Source organism: Lactuca saligna, chromosome 6 (assembly GCF_052625555.1).
Source record: "Lactuca saligna cultivar CGN05327 chromosome 6, ASM5262555v1, whole genome shotgun sequence".
Classification (NCBI taxonomy): domain Eukaryota; kingdom Viridiplantae; phylum Streptophyta; class Magnoliopsida; order Asterales; family Asteraceae; genus Lactuca; species Lactuca saligna.
In genome coordinates, this window is record NC_136422.1 from 149,238,392 (window position 1) to 149,255,886 (window position 17,495).

Sequence of the window (17,495 nt, forward strand, 5' to 3'; positions counted from 1 at the left end):
ACGCCAAGCAATCATAGTAGTTATCTATGAATATTTTGATATGTGCGAAACCAAATCTGAACACATCAGTATCATGTCCTTTCAGCTTGTTTTCTTGCATGTCTTTGAGAATGGATGCCACTTGAATGAGATCATTTAGATTCATTAAGGGAAAATCAAAAATGGTGAAGTCGAATGCCTTGTTGTCTGCTCGAACCACAAAATATTGAAAGTTTTGAAGCATGTATTCGAACATCACATCCTTCTTAATTGTTAAAACTTTCTTGATCTTCATTAAAGACCACACCTCCTCTTGATCCTTCGCAAGTACAACATGAAATCTTATCTTCAAATAAGTGTATTCATTAACATTATCAAACTTTTCACTTATCTTGTACTGCGCCGTAATGAACATCATTTCGTTTATCGGAAAATCAAGTTGGCTTCTATCTGAGTTCGCAACATCATAACTCTTCCTTGGCTTTTTCTCGAACTCATATAAGTGATTCCCCAACACTTTGGATTCAATTGTTTCATACGAATATAACTTCGCAGGATCACCTTTGTTCATTGTTGGTGGGTCACTTGCTCTTTGCCTCATGATACTTTGCACTTGCCTCAATCTCTCCATTTCTGCTTCTGCTTCTGCTTTCTTTTCCTCCTTTGATTTTGTTGGATTAGTGTCTAAGTCCATAACTATTTTGGTATGTACTTGACCCGATGGTGCATGATCCTTTTGGGTTGCCTTCACCAAAGCAACTTGATAGGATGAATTATGGAGAGAAAGGATTAAATATAATTTATTAATATATTATGAGAATAATATATTAAAGGAGAAATCATATTGTTTAATTAATATTAGTCAAGAATTAATTGGTAATTAGTTTTGTGACTAAAAGAGATTAATTAAACTTAAGGGACTGGAATTGTAATTATAAGATAATTGCAATTGGGCTATGGATTGTCTTATATTATAAGGTTGGACGAATTCTATGGGGAAACCCATTAGAAATCGTCCAAGGCCTTTAAGGAAAGGAGTCCATGGGTTGCTTAGGGCTTAAGCATCCAAATTAAGGTTTCCTTGTTAGATAACCCAAATAGCCTCGCTATATATAGAGCCCTTATGCCCCAAAAACGTGGTGTTCTCTAGGGTTTCCACACGTTTTTGAGAGTCTCCTTCTCTCCTCCTCTTCATACTCTTGCTCTTGGTGTTTGTGAACCATTAGAGGAGTGACATTTGTGACTCTAAGCTTTCTAAAGTCATTACAAGGAGGATTTGAGATTGTTATTGCTACATAACAATCAAGGTATGATCTAAACCCTAATTTATATGTTATATTGATTATCATATGCTAGATCTAGGGTTTATAGTCTTGGATGAATTGCATGTATAATAGAGAAACCTAGATCCAAGCATTAGGGTTTGTATGAGCGCATAGGATGTTCTTATGGCTAAAACCCATCAGTGGTATCAGACCCATGATTGGTTTTTATTGTATTGATGCATTATGTAGCTGAAAATCGTATTCTGGCTTACTGTTCGACCTGACTCAGCGTGTCACTACTTGGACTCGGCGAGTCAGCCCTACTCGGCGAGTTCCAAAGTGTGACTCGGCGAGTCGGAGCGTCAGACAGAGGAAACTTCGGATTTTATTGTTGTTTTGCTTAAGGATAATTACCATATTCGTTTTAAACCTATTAAATACGAATTTTATTGTTTCTTAAAGAATATCCTTGCCAAAACACAAGATAATTACCAATTGATTAGATAATAACTTCCTTATATGATAAAGATTGTATTATTTGTATTAATTGGGTAACTATTTTACAAGAAATTGAAATTAGGTCAAATATAGCTAATGATGAAATTAATTGTTTAATTTATGTTATTTGTTATTTGATCATCGTGTTATGAAAAGTTTCAAAATTTCCCCTTTAGATTTTATTGTTTAAATTTGAACTCAAAAGTTTAGTTTTGAAATTTAAATAGTTGAAACCCTAATGTTTTGAAAAGGTTTCAAAACTTGCCCTCAAGTTTTGGAATTTAAATTTTGATTAAAAGTTAATTTAATTTGATATATATATATATATATATATATATATATATATATATATATATATATATATATATATATATATATATATATATATATATTCTAAACCCTAATGTTTTGAAATGTTTCAAAACTTGCCCTCAAGTTTTGGAATTTAAAAGTTGATTAAAAGGTTTAATTAGGAATGTTAAATTCTAAAACCCTAATATTGTTTTGAAAAGTTCAAATCACACCCTTATGGTTTTATTAATTAATTAAGGTGTATAATTAAAAGAGGTTTAATAAATCCATAAAAGTTTTGGTTTACAATTTAATTGATTTAAAAGTATAATTGTTAAATTTGATAACCACATAGTATTTTAAAAGTGCAAAATATACCCTATACTATATATAACACTGAAAGTCTAACATTATATATATGTATGAGTAAAAGTCAGTCTTATCGTTAGTAGGCCTCATTCACGAAGCTGATCTATAAGGGGTGTTTAAGAAAATTGCCTATAAAATGGCGATTGAATGGGTATCCACTCTTACCCACCGCATTCTTGACTAGTGGAGGGTCGTTAGCCGAACGGGTAGGATAGGATGAAACCTTCCATTATAAGTGTAATGAAGTACAAAAGTAACTAAATGTTTTACAAATTCTCAATCTTAGTTACTTAGGCAAAGTGAATTGATGCAATTCCATGAAATTACACTTTGTGCCCTTGCAAAGACGTTAGTGGAGAGTGTGTGGTTTACCGGCACACTAAATGGTTCTAAGCAAAGGTAGCAAAGGGTGACTCAATGTTTGTCATAGTTTGGTGAAGCGTGTGTGGTTTACCGACACATCGAATAGGTGACTGTAACATGTGAGGGCACCATGTAAGTTTGCATGGTTATTCACACCCGCTTTGTGATCCTCGGCATCCCAATCACAAACTAGAGGGGCATATCGAGATTTAAACATGCCATTGAAATGTTCAATGAATCTCAAAGGATCTAGGAGTTTTCATAGATTTAAAACTTAAATTTCTTTTTCGTTTTTCATGGTGAAAATTAGTGAATCGTCATTCACTTACCTTCAAATATTCTGCAACTAGATTACGGCATCCCTTTTCTAGGTTGTAGTGTATTGTGTTGGTTCCTAGCCTTAATATCTCATTTGGGTGATTTATTAAGGACTGAATCAATCAACTAACTTGAATTTATTTTTCTCCCGTTTTGTAGATGTCAAAGTACGACAACTATGGTCTTCCCAAATCCCGTGGAAAAAGCATTCCACATAAAGATGATATTCCACGATTCGATCAAGGAACAAGAAATCATGCTTCACTTCCTCCACCTCCTCCAATAATTCTCCCTAACCCACAAGATCGAAGAATTGAAAGGTTCATTGTCACTAAAGCCCTATTGGAAATGAAACATGAAGATGGTAAACCCGTGTGTGCCCATGTTCTAGGAATGAAATCACACATCGATAGGTTGATAATGTTGGGTGCGTCATTCCCCGATAAGTTGGCTGTGAACTGGGTTCTGCAGTCACTCCCTGAATCATATAATGAGTTCAAAAGAAAGTATTATATGATGGATCATGACGATAACCTCATTGACCTAATTTACATGCTCATTGCTGCTGAATCAGAAATGATTTGGCAAAGCAATGGAGCGTATTTGTTGGGAAAGTCAACCAACCATGCTTCCGAGGACGTTCTGTGAGAACCGACCTGCGTTTGCTGCCAAGAGAAAGGGCGTTGGATAGAAGTCTGCCCTAAGAGCCTGAAGATTCCAGAAGATGGGAGAGTCAAAGAGTATGGCTATGCTTCAGGTAAAATCCACTATCTAACTCCATTAAGTTCCTATTCGTTGATTCTTAATACATGATGTGATAAGATTGCATTTGAATGTTTTGCAGGATCAGTGAAAAGAGAGGAAGCTTGATGAAAGAGAAAGATGAGTCTAATCACAAAGAAATGGATCTCGATCGCATGGACTTGAAGATTAGATTTTGAGCTTAGAAAGTTATGATAGAATTGTTAGGAATATTTGACTACATAGTTTTCAATGGATTTTGCATTGTAAGGACAAATGTTTTCCGTTGCTTTTATGGATAAATTAAATTTTGGTTTGACTCATTTATTTATTTATTTATTTCCTTGCAATGAAATCGTTATGAAAAATTGATGTTTACATATTTCTACAACGAATGGATGTGATTCTTAATTATGTTGTTTGTGGAAATGTCAAGAATTTACCAAATAGGGAGAGTTTCTCATCACCCAAGTTCCAATTGGACAGAAACTTGGAATCATGCAACTTGGTTGCACGATGAATGAGAAATTTCATATTTGGCAATTAGACTAATTCATTGACAAAGTGTCAATTGAAGGACTAAGAGATCGAGTACACAAAGTTGTGTGTTGATTAACTCCACCACAAGCATAACAAAGGTATTCGTCATGATTTACTAAAGGCTTAGTAAATATGATTATACTTATAAGATTAAGTGTAATTCTGAATTGATTGGAAGAGTTTAAATCAATAGCAGAACGAATAAGAAGAATCAAGTAGGCAGAAAGATAAAAGTTTCTCTATTCTAAGAAGAAGGGAGAGTACCTTTTATGATTTATGATAGGTCTTAATGATTAAGAACCATATCTCAATTGATCCTCTAAGTGAGTCTTAGTACAATTGTATGTCTAAGAAGAGGAATCAAGAATTGAAGAAATTGATAAATCAAGAAGTCAATCATACTTCATTCCAAAACACAAGTCTTAGAGTTAAGATTGTGATATTGAGTGACAAGTACCAAGAAGGTTTATAACATTCATCAAATGTGGAAAGTTGTGATGTCTTGGATAAGACAAAGACCAAATAGGACCAATTTATGAAGTGTTTTGATAAAAACTACACTAACTCTTGAATATTTGTTTGTCAAGAAATGTTTATTGACAAGAGAATCTTATATGTCAAGGAGTCAGTGGGAGTCTAAATGGTCTTGAAAGGTTTCAGAACAAATCAAAATAAACCTTATCGATCATCACTAGTACACGAGTTGAGGTTTACAATCTATCGTGTTGACATTATTTTGTTTCTGTGCCATTCCAATTGAGTTAATTATGCATGTGAGTTCTATGAGTTCTCATTTGAACGCATAAAAGGCAGACACCTTGATCGATGAAAAGTACATTGATAGGAAAGGGTGAGCTGCTTAACTACTTGGAAGACATGGTGGGCAGCTGTGTTACCATAAGGCAAGAAGTCAAGATTAAGAAAGTTCGGTCCATATAAGTTTGAATTTGTCGTAAACTTCGGTTTTGACAAATTCACATGGATAGTAACACATACACCATTAAAATCTAAGTGTCATAAGATTCCCTCCTTCATGAAAATGACTGTGAGGAAATACTTTCACTAAGAGAGATTTTAAAAAGATAGTGATTGTGAAAATTGTATTCTCGAATTCGATTATGGTTACGGTATCCCTTTCCATGATTCGAATTGTAAGATTTGGCAATTAGTCTGAATCGTTTAGACACACATATGAACTATCTAAGGCAAAGGTGTATAAGTTTAAGAAGCCTTGATAAAGGATTATCAAAGCATTAGGTATTAGAAATGTGAACTTAAGAAATTCAATAAGTATTGTTTTTCTGGAAGTTAAGCTGGTTTCTGAATACATGTCAAAGCTAGTGGGAGCATAAGTGTTATGTTTATAATAATCATCATGATAGTGGGAGCATAAATGTTATGATTGTATGATTATTATGGAAAGTATTTCAAGTTAGCAATATTAATTATAGAAAAACAAGAGTTATACCTTGCAAAGTCGTAAGGGTTGTAAAATTGTTTTGCTATAATTAAGGGAGAGAATATTATGCTTCATTTCAAATTTAAAGGCTTAGATTGTGGAATGTTAATAAATTTAGTCAAAGGTGCATAGTGTGTTCTCAAATTTCGATTATGATTACGACATTCCTCTTCATAGTTCGAATTTTGAGAACATAGCACATAAAATATTATGGCAGAAGATTGATAAAGTATCAAATCTTTATGTAAGACATTATGCATCGTGTCCCATTCGCTTCGGGTATAGGATCGATTGCAAATGATATAATATTTGACCATTCTAAAATTTTCCAAATGTCTAGCGCATTTAGAGGGAAAAAGGACAAGAATCGGTTTTGACTAAGATAATTAAACAACCATCAAAGGACAATCCAAAGTTCGCCGAGGATTGGTCGCTTGTGAGTAGTCTGAAGTATTGTATTGGATGGAGCATATCGACATTATTATGAATAGATAATATTCTATTAAGAATGAGTTGTCATATGGAAAATATGGAAACGTGTCCATATTGGGAATTGAATATTGAAAATCTATGTCTAGATTAGAAACTTTTATGCAAAAGGATGTTCAAAGGAATGTACTTTGAGTGAGAGACATCACATCTATGGAATTGTCTTGTAACAATCTCCGATAGGGGACTTTGTAATATCATTGGCAATAGTCATTGTGACTTTTGTGCTATGACATTACGAAACAATCATTGCATAAAATGTTAGAATCTAACATATTCCATAAGTGGCAAGAGTTTGATATTCTTTCACTTATGAAAAAAGGATTTGGAGTTATGAAATGAGTATGATTGGAAATGTGATCTATTTCACAATGAAAGAACCATAGGTAAACATTGTGTGCATGCTAGGAGCATGGGACAAGTGTAGTAATAATTCAAGTAAGAAGTTGATTACCCGAAACAACAAATAATGAGTAATCGATATGGTGATAAATAAAAGGTGTTTTATTTATACTCAAGGTTGAGGCCATATGGGATTAGTATTATTCTTGTGTTTCACTTTGCATGTTTTGACTTCCTGAATAATTTAATTGGTTAAGAACAGTCAAATTATTCGAACGGACCACAGTCGTTCATATGTTGGAAGTAGGTATGAATGAAGATTGTCGTGAATTGGTGTGTGGATTGTCTAAAGAGTATTAGACATAAGCAAATGTTTGCTGCAACGTTCATGAGTGCTTATAAATATGATTTGAGCATTGGATTAAACCCATGCTCACTTAGATCACTCCATGAATTGTATCACGAGTGATAGGTGAGACGATAACATCTTATATTCTTGAAACCAAGATGTGTGAGTTGTATCTTGCAAATCGGTTGCACATTGATAATATGTAAACGCACTAGTAACTTGGTGTCATAAAACATTTTGTTGTGTGTGATTCGGTGAGTGAGTGCAAGCAAGCATTGAATCAAATTTTATCCGTTCCTTTTATCCAAAGTGGAATAAAAGCGATATCTTTGGGCCCCTCGATGATTTAGTGATGACAAACATAAATGCTCGGCTGGGCTAGGGCTAATTTGATTTGTTCAATTAGTCAGTCTTCATAAATCGAAAGTCGAGAAATAGTACAGAGAGAATGATTAGAAATCATGTCTCATACGATATCTAGAATGGAGGAATATATGATCCCTTATCTAAAGGACACGCGTATCTGATAAGATCAGAGTTGACATCGACTTTGGAGAGCTATGATTGTAGATCAAGATCTGAAGTCATACACATAATAGTTATTAGACTTATCCAAGTGGGAGACTATTGGATTAGTGTCTAAGCCCATAACTATTTTGGTATGTACTTGACTCGATGGTGCATGGTCCTTTTGGGTTGCCTTCACCAAAGCAACTTGATAGGATAAATTATGGAGAGAAAGGATTAATTACGATTTATTAATATATTATGAGAATAATATACTAAAGGAGAAATCATATTGTTTAATTAATATTAGTCAAGAATTAATTGGTAATTAGTTTTGTGACTAAAAGAGATTAATTAAACTTAAGGGACTGGAATTGTAATTATAAGATAATTGCAATTGGGCTATGGATTGCCTTATATTATAAGGTTGGACAAATTCTATGGGGAAACCCATTAGAAATCGTCCAAGGCCTTTAAGGAAAGGAGTCCATGGGTTGCTTAGGGCTTAAGCATCCAAATTAGGGTTTCCTTGTTAGATAACCCTAATAGCCTCGCTATATATAGAGCCCTTATGCCCAAAAACGTGGTGAACTTGTTCTCTAGGGTTTCCACACGTTTTTGAGAGCCTCCTTCTCTCCTCCTCTTCATCCTCTTGCTCTTGGTGTTTGTGAACCATTAGAGGAGTGACATTTATGACTCTAAGCTTTCTAAAGTCATTACAAGGAGGATTTGAGATTGTTATTGCTACATAACAATCAAGGTATGATCTAAACCCTAATTTATATGTTATATTGATTATCATATGAAAGATCTAGTGTTTATGGTCTTGGATGAATTGCATGTACAATAGAGAAACCTAGATCCAAGCATTAGGGTTTGTATGAGCACATAGGATGTTCTTTTGGCTAAAGCCCATCAGATTTTTCATATGCAATCCCTTTCCCTTTACCAACATCCTCCGTTAGAGGTTTCGCACTTGAGCTTCCTCCTTCTTTTGACCCAATTGAAATTCCTTTGGGAATTGGTCTTGTTGTCATTACAGTTGAGGAAATCGGCATTGTGAACACTAGCATAGTGGTTTTAAGTTGAGTAGATATCACCTTTCCCACTGTTTTCGCATCATCACCTTTACTTCCTTTTCTTTCTCCCCCTTGCACCCCTGTGAAAACAGGTGGGGCATTCTTTGGTAGCAAAGAAGTAAAATTCGCAATCGGGGCCAATGCCTTCTGAATAGATTGCTCCAAGGTATTGACTTTGAGAGACAAGAATTCAGGATTCAAAATTGTCTGATGAGTAGTTTGCGAAACCAATGTTTTTAATTCAGTCACCAACTGGATTAACTTATCAAACTGCTCCTTGTTTTCCTTTTAGTTGGTTTCGAGAATTGGAGTAGGAGATTGAGAATCAGTGAGAAGTTTGTTAAGATCAGTGGTAACCACATCAACCTTCTTTTGGACCTCCAAATGTTGAGAATTAATAGCTTGAAGCTCTTTCGCAATTTCCATCTTTAATTTTTCAACCTTAAAATTCACATCCTCTCTGACCTTCTTGACATCCTGCACAAAAAGAACATGACGTTCTTTTGGAACATTTTTCAATTCAAAAACAACACCATTGAATGATTTTCCTTGAGCTTGAATGCAAAGCTCATTGTTATTGTCTGATTGATCTACTTTGTCAAGAATTCTCTTCTCAGCTTCTTTGATCAGATATTCTACCTCCAATCCCGACATTGTTGTCTTTGAACCAGAATCAGCTTGTGACTGAATAATGGCATTCAATTTGCGATTCAATATTTAAAATTGCTTACCTGACATAAGCATATGATCAGGTATATCCTCCTGTTCTGAATCAAAATGTAGGGCCTCAAAAGTCCCTCCAAAACCTCCTCCTTCAGTTTCATCATCAGACATTGGTTGCGAAGGCTGAGGAGTTTCGGGTGATTGTGATGGAAATAAGGTAGTAAATGGATGTTGTAGAGGATGATCAAAAATTGATGAAGTAGTGATTGTAGTGGTTGGAAGAGAAAATGGTGGTAATGAAGTAGAGACATTCGCAGAAGAGATGGGTAATGAAGCAGATAGGATGATAGGTAGGGTAGTTTCGACACTTGTGATAGGTGCCCCCGTATCAGACACGTTGACAACCATATCCGAAGTAGGTACCTCCTCAGAAACTGATTTGGTAGTGACTACTTCAAGTGGAATAGATGTGGTGGTAGAAATTTGTGAAGTAAGAGGAATGGAAACAGGTGGAAGAGAAACAGTTACCACAATTGGAATTGAAACAGGTGGAGTCTCCAGAACAACCTCTTCATCGGAAGATTCGTTGCGAATGATCATCTTCCGTTTCTTGTAGAGCTTCTGTGTGATATGCTTCGCAACCTCCTGAGCTCGTTTTTTCTTTGAACCAGGAGAAACAAGAGCTGGAACATCTCTAAACGCTGCCGCATTACTACTCACCTCCGTCTTGCGAATAGCAGGAGAAGAAGTCGTTGTCTGCGAAGATTTGCGAAGCTTCTTTAATACCCCAGATTTTGAGGGTATAATCTCCTTCTTAGTTTTTGTAGAAATCTCTTCTTTCTCAACCTCTTCAGCTTGGGAGACTTTAGAAGACTGAAGTTTTTCTTCCTTTTGTGTTTTCTTCTTCTTCTTTGAGGATTATCTAGTAACTTCTAGTAAAACTCCAGTTTGTACAGCTGGATCAAAAGTTTTCATATAACGAACCAAAACTTTGTGAGTTGAGTGCACTTTGCGAAGCATCGCATCCGGAATGCGAGCTACACTGGTGAAGATATTTTCATCATCTTCAACAACTTCTGGGAATTGATACAATGAAAATTTTGCAATCTCTCCACTTTCTGGAACTTGAATACCTTCTTTTTCATAAACCTTTTCAAGAATTAGACTCCAGTACCGGGCACACGAAATACCCTTCTCAGCATTCTTGTTTTCAAGACTTTTGACAAACTCCTTCCATAATTGAGTTCCGTAATCAACACTAATATCATAGTACAGACCAATCACCATTGCATATACTTCTATGTGACTCCTGTTGAGACCAACAGTCCTCCCTGTTAAACACCTTAGAAAAATACCAAAGAGAAAGTTCCACATGTAGGGTAACCCAGATTTCCTGAAATCACTGATCTTTTCAAGAGATGGCTGATGTCCCATCTCATTGAACATGAAAATAATTTGCGAATTGATGGGTTTAAAGAACGGAGGGTTATTGGGAATGTTCAAAAAGTCAATGAACATTTTCTTGTTAAGACAAACCCTCTTGTTGTTCATCATGTTGAAGGTGATGACATTAGTGGCATAGTTGTATGATGCTGTGGATGCTGCCATTGACAACCAGGTCATTGGAACAGGAAAAGAACTGAACATTGCGGTTGATAAAGGTGATCTTTTCAATGCAACAATCAACATCTTCAGTTCTTCTGGGTAAGATGAGAAATTAGGATCAACAAGGTAGTTGGTGCTTTGAATCTTCATTAGAGACTGTGAAATAACTTCTTCGGTGTTGGATTGAGTAGCAACCATTGTTAGGGTTTGAAGAAGATGAAGATTCAGAGGATTTGGGAATTTTTGAGTTGGATCACGTAACTGTTTAAGATACTCTTGAATCCCTTTTTATATGTAACCCTGAATGATTTGAATTTGAAGCAGGATGCATTTAATGTAATCCGATGTGGCACCTTGAAAATCGGACCATTACTGCGAAAAGGTAGCCATGCGGCAAAAAGCTGCTGTCACTTCTCCTAGAAAACTGGGTAGAATTCCATACGTCACGTATACACAGCCTATCAATATCCCCTTTATGAAATTGTAACCTTTATGACCCTTCGCATGGAGGTTGGGCTCTTTCACTTTTGGGATGAAAAGCGAAGTCATATGCCAGATGTTTGAAATCATCAGCCTGAGTTGGTATTACTCAGAACCTCAAGGATTTCATGAGTGCAGTGTGAATCAAAGAAATAAGATAAGAAGCAAGTAATTTTTTTTTTGGAAATCTGTGATGTCAAATATGTAATTTGACACGAAGGCAGTAAAACCCCAGGCAAAGGTTGCTTCATTAATCATCAAGAGAGATGATCAACAGCTTGTGTATGTTCCCGTGAATTACAATCGAATACTTTTTGATAAGTATCAAAGGGCTTCTTTTAAAAATGATTCTTGGGTTGGTTTAAATTTCGTTACATGTAATCCTAAACATAAGGTGATAAATTGTAACAAAAATTACTTGTATGACCAGTGTAGTCAGTGACAAGTTGGCTTTTTGAAAATGTTTATCATGACTAGGATATGCGAATGAGACTCATACAGAAATCATATTCAAGAAAAAAAATTGTTGTACTGGATCTTGTTGGGTAACAAACATCGTGGGTTTCGAATGTTTGATCTAGACCATGCATGCGAATTGAATATGATTTGGAGTTTCGAATTTTGGTACTGAAACAAAAGTTTCGTCAATTTCTGGAACAATGTTCCCCGTCAATTCCTTAACATGTAAGATGTTTGGGTTTCAGTTTCATCACGGACTCATAATGCTAGATCATAAACATAGAATTTTGGTATATCTAAGTCTCGATGGGTTTGATCAGAGACCTCTTGGACATACGTCTTTGTGTGTTATTTGTGTGAAGAATTTTGTGATGAAAAAGATTGGTTGTAAGATCGAATGTACCTATGTTATTTGTGGACCAAACAGAAAACCCTTAACTCATATGAGAAGAGTAAGGTAGCTCTTTTGACTAATGCGAATATAAGCCTTATTGGGAAGAAATTTTCATATGATAATTTCCTTAAGGCTTTCGTTTCTCACACATAGAGTCATATGAGGCTTGAGTCAACATGCTGCAGCATGCTTCTAGGGACATCCTAACTAGTACAAAGTTGAAAGAAATGATACCTTCCCATTGAAACATATAAGCACGACCTCTTCGCATTATGACCTTGACTAAAACTAAATACACAACAAACTCAAGAAACAAAGTCAAAAATATTTTTCTGGTTTTTGAGTTTTTCTAAAATAAAAACATAACAAAATAAAATCTTTTTGGACTTTTGAAAATAAAAAAAAAAAACAAAAGAAAATATTTTTGATTTTTCAAGTTTTTCGCAAAAAAAAAATTGAACCTTAGTTAACAGATAAGCGCTTGCGAAGCCATGCAAAGCCGCTTAATGAACAGTAACTTCTGAATGATTCTGACTCAGAGCTGCTGAATGGACCTTTCATTCTTGAGTTATTGATTTTGAAACTGAATTTACATCGATCATTCCCAAACCTGCTAAAATTCTTACAAATGATTTTTCATCAAGAGGTTTAGTAAAAATATCAGCAAGTTGTTCAGTGGTTTTAACAAAATGTATTTCAATGTTCCCATCTTCCACATGATCTTTGATAAAATGATATCGAAGAGCAATGTGTTTTGTCTTTGAGTGTTGTACTAGATTATGGCAAATGTGAATTGCACTTTGAGAATCACAATACAAGGGAATCTTTTTCATATTGATAGCATAATCACGAAGTTGACTCTTAATCCAAATGATTTGCGAAGTGCAAGCAATAGCTAAAATATATTCAGCTTCAGCAGTTGATATAGCAACACAAGTTTGCTTTTTCGATTGCCAACTCACCAACTTCCCATCCAATAGTTGACATCCACCACTTGTACTTTTCCTATCCAAAGTACATCCTCCTAGATCAGAATCTGAAAAAGCTTGAATGAAGAATCCTGATTTTGAAGGATACCAAAGTCCTAACGAAACTGTCCCCTTAAGATAGCGAAAAATATTTTTCACTGCAGTTAAATGAGATTCTCTGGGATTAGCTTGATACCTTGAACAATTACATACCGACAATATAATATCAGGTCTGCTTGCAGTTAAGTATAATAAAGACCCTATCATGCTTCGATAAAGTTTTAAATCAACAGCTAGGGTATCTAACGAAGGAGTTAGTCTTGTTCCCGCTGCCATAGGTACTCTCAGCTTCGTGCTGTTGGTCATTCCAAACTTTTCAAGCAAGTTCTTTGTGTATTTTTCTTGATTGATTAAAATTCCATCCCTGTTCTGTCTTATATTCAAACCAATAAAATTATTGATTTTTCCTATCATACTCATTTCAAATTGACTCTTCATTAGATTTTCAAATTCAATTGACAATGCTGGGTCAGTTGAGCCAAAAATAATATCATCAACATAAATTTGAACAAGCATGAGATGATTCCCAACTTTCTTGTGAAACAAAGTGGGGTCAACTGATCCTTGTTTAAATTTAGATTGTTTCAAGAAATTTGTAAATGTTGCGTACCAGGCTCTTGGTGCTTGTTTTAACCCATAAACAGCTTTGTCTAGAATGTAGACATGATCAGGATGTTCCTCATTTATAAATCCTGGTGGTTGTTCAACATAAACTGTTTCTTCAAGTTCTCCATTTAAGAATGCATACTTAACATCCATTTAAAAAACGTCAAAGTCTTTGTGAGCTGCATAAGCTAAAAATATGCGAACTGCTTCGAGTCTTGCAACAGGAGAAAATGTTTCTTCATAGTCTATTCCTTCTTGTTGCGAATAACCTTTAACAACTAGCCTAACTTTATTTCGAATAATATTTCCATCTTTTTCGGTCTTATTTTTAAAGATTCATTTTAATCCGACAATTGAAACATCAGAAGGTTTAGGCATTAATCTCCAAACCTTGTTTACTTCAAACTCAGCCAGTTCAGATTGCATAGCAACAACCCAATCTGAGTGTTCCATAGCATCCTTTACTATCTTTGGCTCTATTTTCTAAATAAAAACATTAAACATACATAATTCTTGGTTCGCATTCAGTACCTCATTTTTCGCACGAATTTGAGCTCCTGTCAACACACCATCTTGTGGATTCCCAATCACCTGTTCTTTGGGATGATTCCTTGTCTATTTCTCAAGTGGTGGAAAATTAGGATCAAATTCCAATGGTGCATCTTCGTACATATCTTCATTTTCAGATTCTACAACAGAAAAATTATCATTTAATTCATGAAATTCATCATTTTCATCAAGATGAATTTTCTCTGTTGCATCATGCTGTTCCTCAACATGATGTTCATCTTGATGCTCCCCCTCAAAATGATGTTCCTGTTGAATTTGTGAATGCTCCCCCTCAACTTGATGATTTTGTTGAGATTGTGAATGCTCCCTCTCAACTTGATGATTCATATTTTCATTCTCCCCCTCGAAAGTTTGCTGTCTTTGTTCATTGGTGATCGTATGCTCCCCCTCCATACGAACTTTAGGCACACTTTCGCAAGATATTGACCTTGCGGTGATTGTTGAATCATCAGTATGTTTTGAGGATTCTGCTGTTTGATTATCAGTAGCATTAATTTCCGCATTAATTGCCCTGTCAGGTATTCCGAAAATTAAGTCATAATCAAAATCATTTATTTCTAAATTATCAATTTGAGTATCTGAATCAACAAGAATTGAATTATTTTCAAATTTACTATCCGTTTGTTTAAGATAGTAATCATCGAAGGTTCAGTTGAAAGTTTCTTCAACTTTTCTTGTTCGCTTGTTTAACACCCTGTATGCAACTGAATTTTGCGAATATCCAAAGAAGATGCCTTCATCAGCTTTAGCTTGGAACTTTCTTTGTCAAATTATCTTTTAGATTCATTATAAAACACCTGCAACCAAAAACATGGAAAAATTTGACATTAGATTTTCGATTGTTGAGTATTTCATATGGAGTGACGTTGAATCTATGATGAATGAATGACCGATTCTGAGTAAAACATGCAGTTGATATAGCCTCAACCCAAAGATATTGAGGTAAGTTCGCATATGCTAACATGGTTCTGGCTGCTTCGCATAAAGATCTATTTCTTCTTTCAACAACACCATTTTGTTGTGGAGTATATGGTGATGAGAAATTATGCGAAATGCCTTTGCCTGTGAGAAAAGAATCCAGTGTTTGATTTTTAAACTCAGAACCATTATCACTTTTAATTTTGCGAACAATCTTTTTAAGACTAATCTCAATCTTTTTGATAAAATCAATCATTGTCTGAGCAACTTCAGATTTTAACCTGAGAAAAAATACCCATGTGAACCGAGAAAAATCATCAACAATAACTAAAATGTACCGCTTTTTATTGATTGTAGCAATAGTCGACGGTCCACATAAGTCAATGTGAAGAAGTTCCAATGATTCCACGATCTTTGAATCTATCACAATCGGATGACCTTTTTTATGTTGTTTTCCTTGTTCGCAAGCTGCACACAAAGTATCATTGTCAAATTTTAGTATAGGTAAACCTCGAACTAAATCTTCAGTGACAAGTTTGTTAATGTTGCGAAAGTTCAAATGCGACAATCTTCGATGCCAAAGCCAGCTAACATCATTAGACGCCTTTGATAGTAAACACACAACAGGTTTACCCACGATTGGTTTGATGTCCAGTGTAAACATATCACCATATCTTTTGGATTTGAGAAGTACTTCATTTATCTTCGCATTTGAAATGATACTTCCTTCTTCGTTAAACACAACCTGATTTCCAGTACCCACAACAAGTTGCGAAACACTAATCAAGTTATGTTGAAGACCTTCAACATAAGCAACCCTGTGAACTGTGAATTGTCCATTTGTGACTTTTCCATAACCTTTCACTTTACACTTGTGATTATTTCCGAATTTTACTACTCCTGTATTTTCCAAGATTCGATAATCTCGCAAGTTTTCCTTTCTTCCAGTCATGTGACGAGAGCAACCATTATCAATATACCATTCCGCATCATATTGCTCGTCACACATCACCTGCATTCATTGAAAAAATTTAGGAACCCAAGATTTATTGGGTCCTTCATTAGTAGTTTTGAACAAATGCTTTGAATTTAAAAACCATGTTTTCACTTTGTCTGTGACACTATCCATTATATCAACCTCATCAGATCTAGATATTGAAATATAGTTATTCAACTGTTTTGGATTTCCATTGACTTTCATCTCATCCTTCACAACTTTCGCAACTTTGATAATTGGTTTCCATTTTTGTACTAGAACTTGTGAATCATGAGATGATGAACTACCAGTAGAAGAGTTATCCACGAACTTGTTAAATGCATTCTTTATCTGTTGTTCTGAAAACTTCCCATTTTGATATTGTCTTCCTTTCCCTTCAAGCCAATGGTTGATCGTACATACATCAGATTTTCCTTTTGTATACGAAACTTTGGTCGGTTTTGAGACCGAAGGATTTGGAAATTTTGGTTGTTTAGGTGAAAATTTCATTTTTGCTTGAGTTTTGACATTCAAAATTGATGAATTATTCGTGAATTTGCCAACATTGTGAAACTTATGATCATTCACAAATTTTTGCGAAGTCTCATATTTTCTAATGTTGTCATATTTTCGAACAAATTTATCATTGTTTTTCATTCGAATTTCGTCAACCGAATTTATTGGTTTATGAAAACTTGTATACTTTTGTATGTATATTCTTTGAAATTTTGATAATTTTGACTTTGAAATTTGTGCTTTTTCAACTTTTGGTTTATCATTGGACACAACTTGCCAAAAGATTGCTTTTCTTGCTTTTCTTTTTGAAATATTATTTTTTGTTGAATAATTTCCAACCATCAATTTAAATTAATGAGAATTTTATTTCACTTGAATCTTTGGTTTTTCAACGTTTTCAAAAACTTTGTTTTCTTTTTCACCTTTAACCACCCATTTTTGTGATGATTTTCGTCCTTGAAAAACATAAGAATTTTGAGTTAATTTGTTTTCTACTGTATTTTGATTTGCAAAGAAACCTTCAGTAGTCGACCTTTTATTATCATTTTCAACCATTTTGTTGAATTCAGGTTTACTTTTCTCAACACTTCCAGTTGTGACAAAAACTTGATTTGGAAAAATGGTGTTATCTGTACATATAAAATTTGGATAAACCACAGTGTTAGTTTCCAAATAATGTGCACCTTTGTTA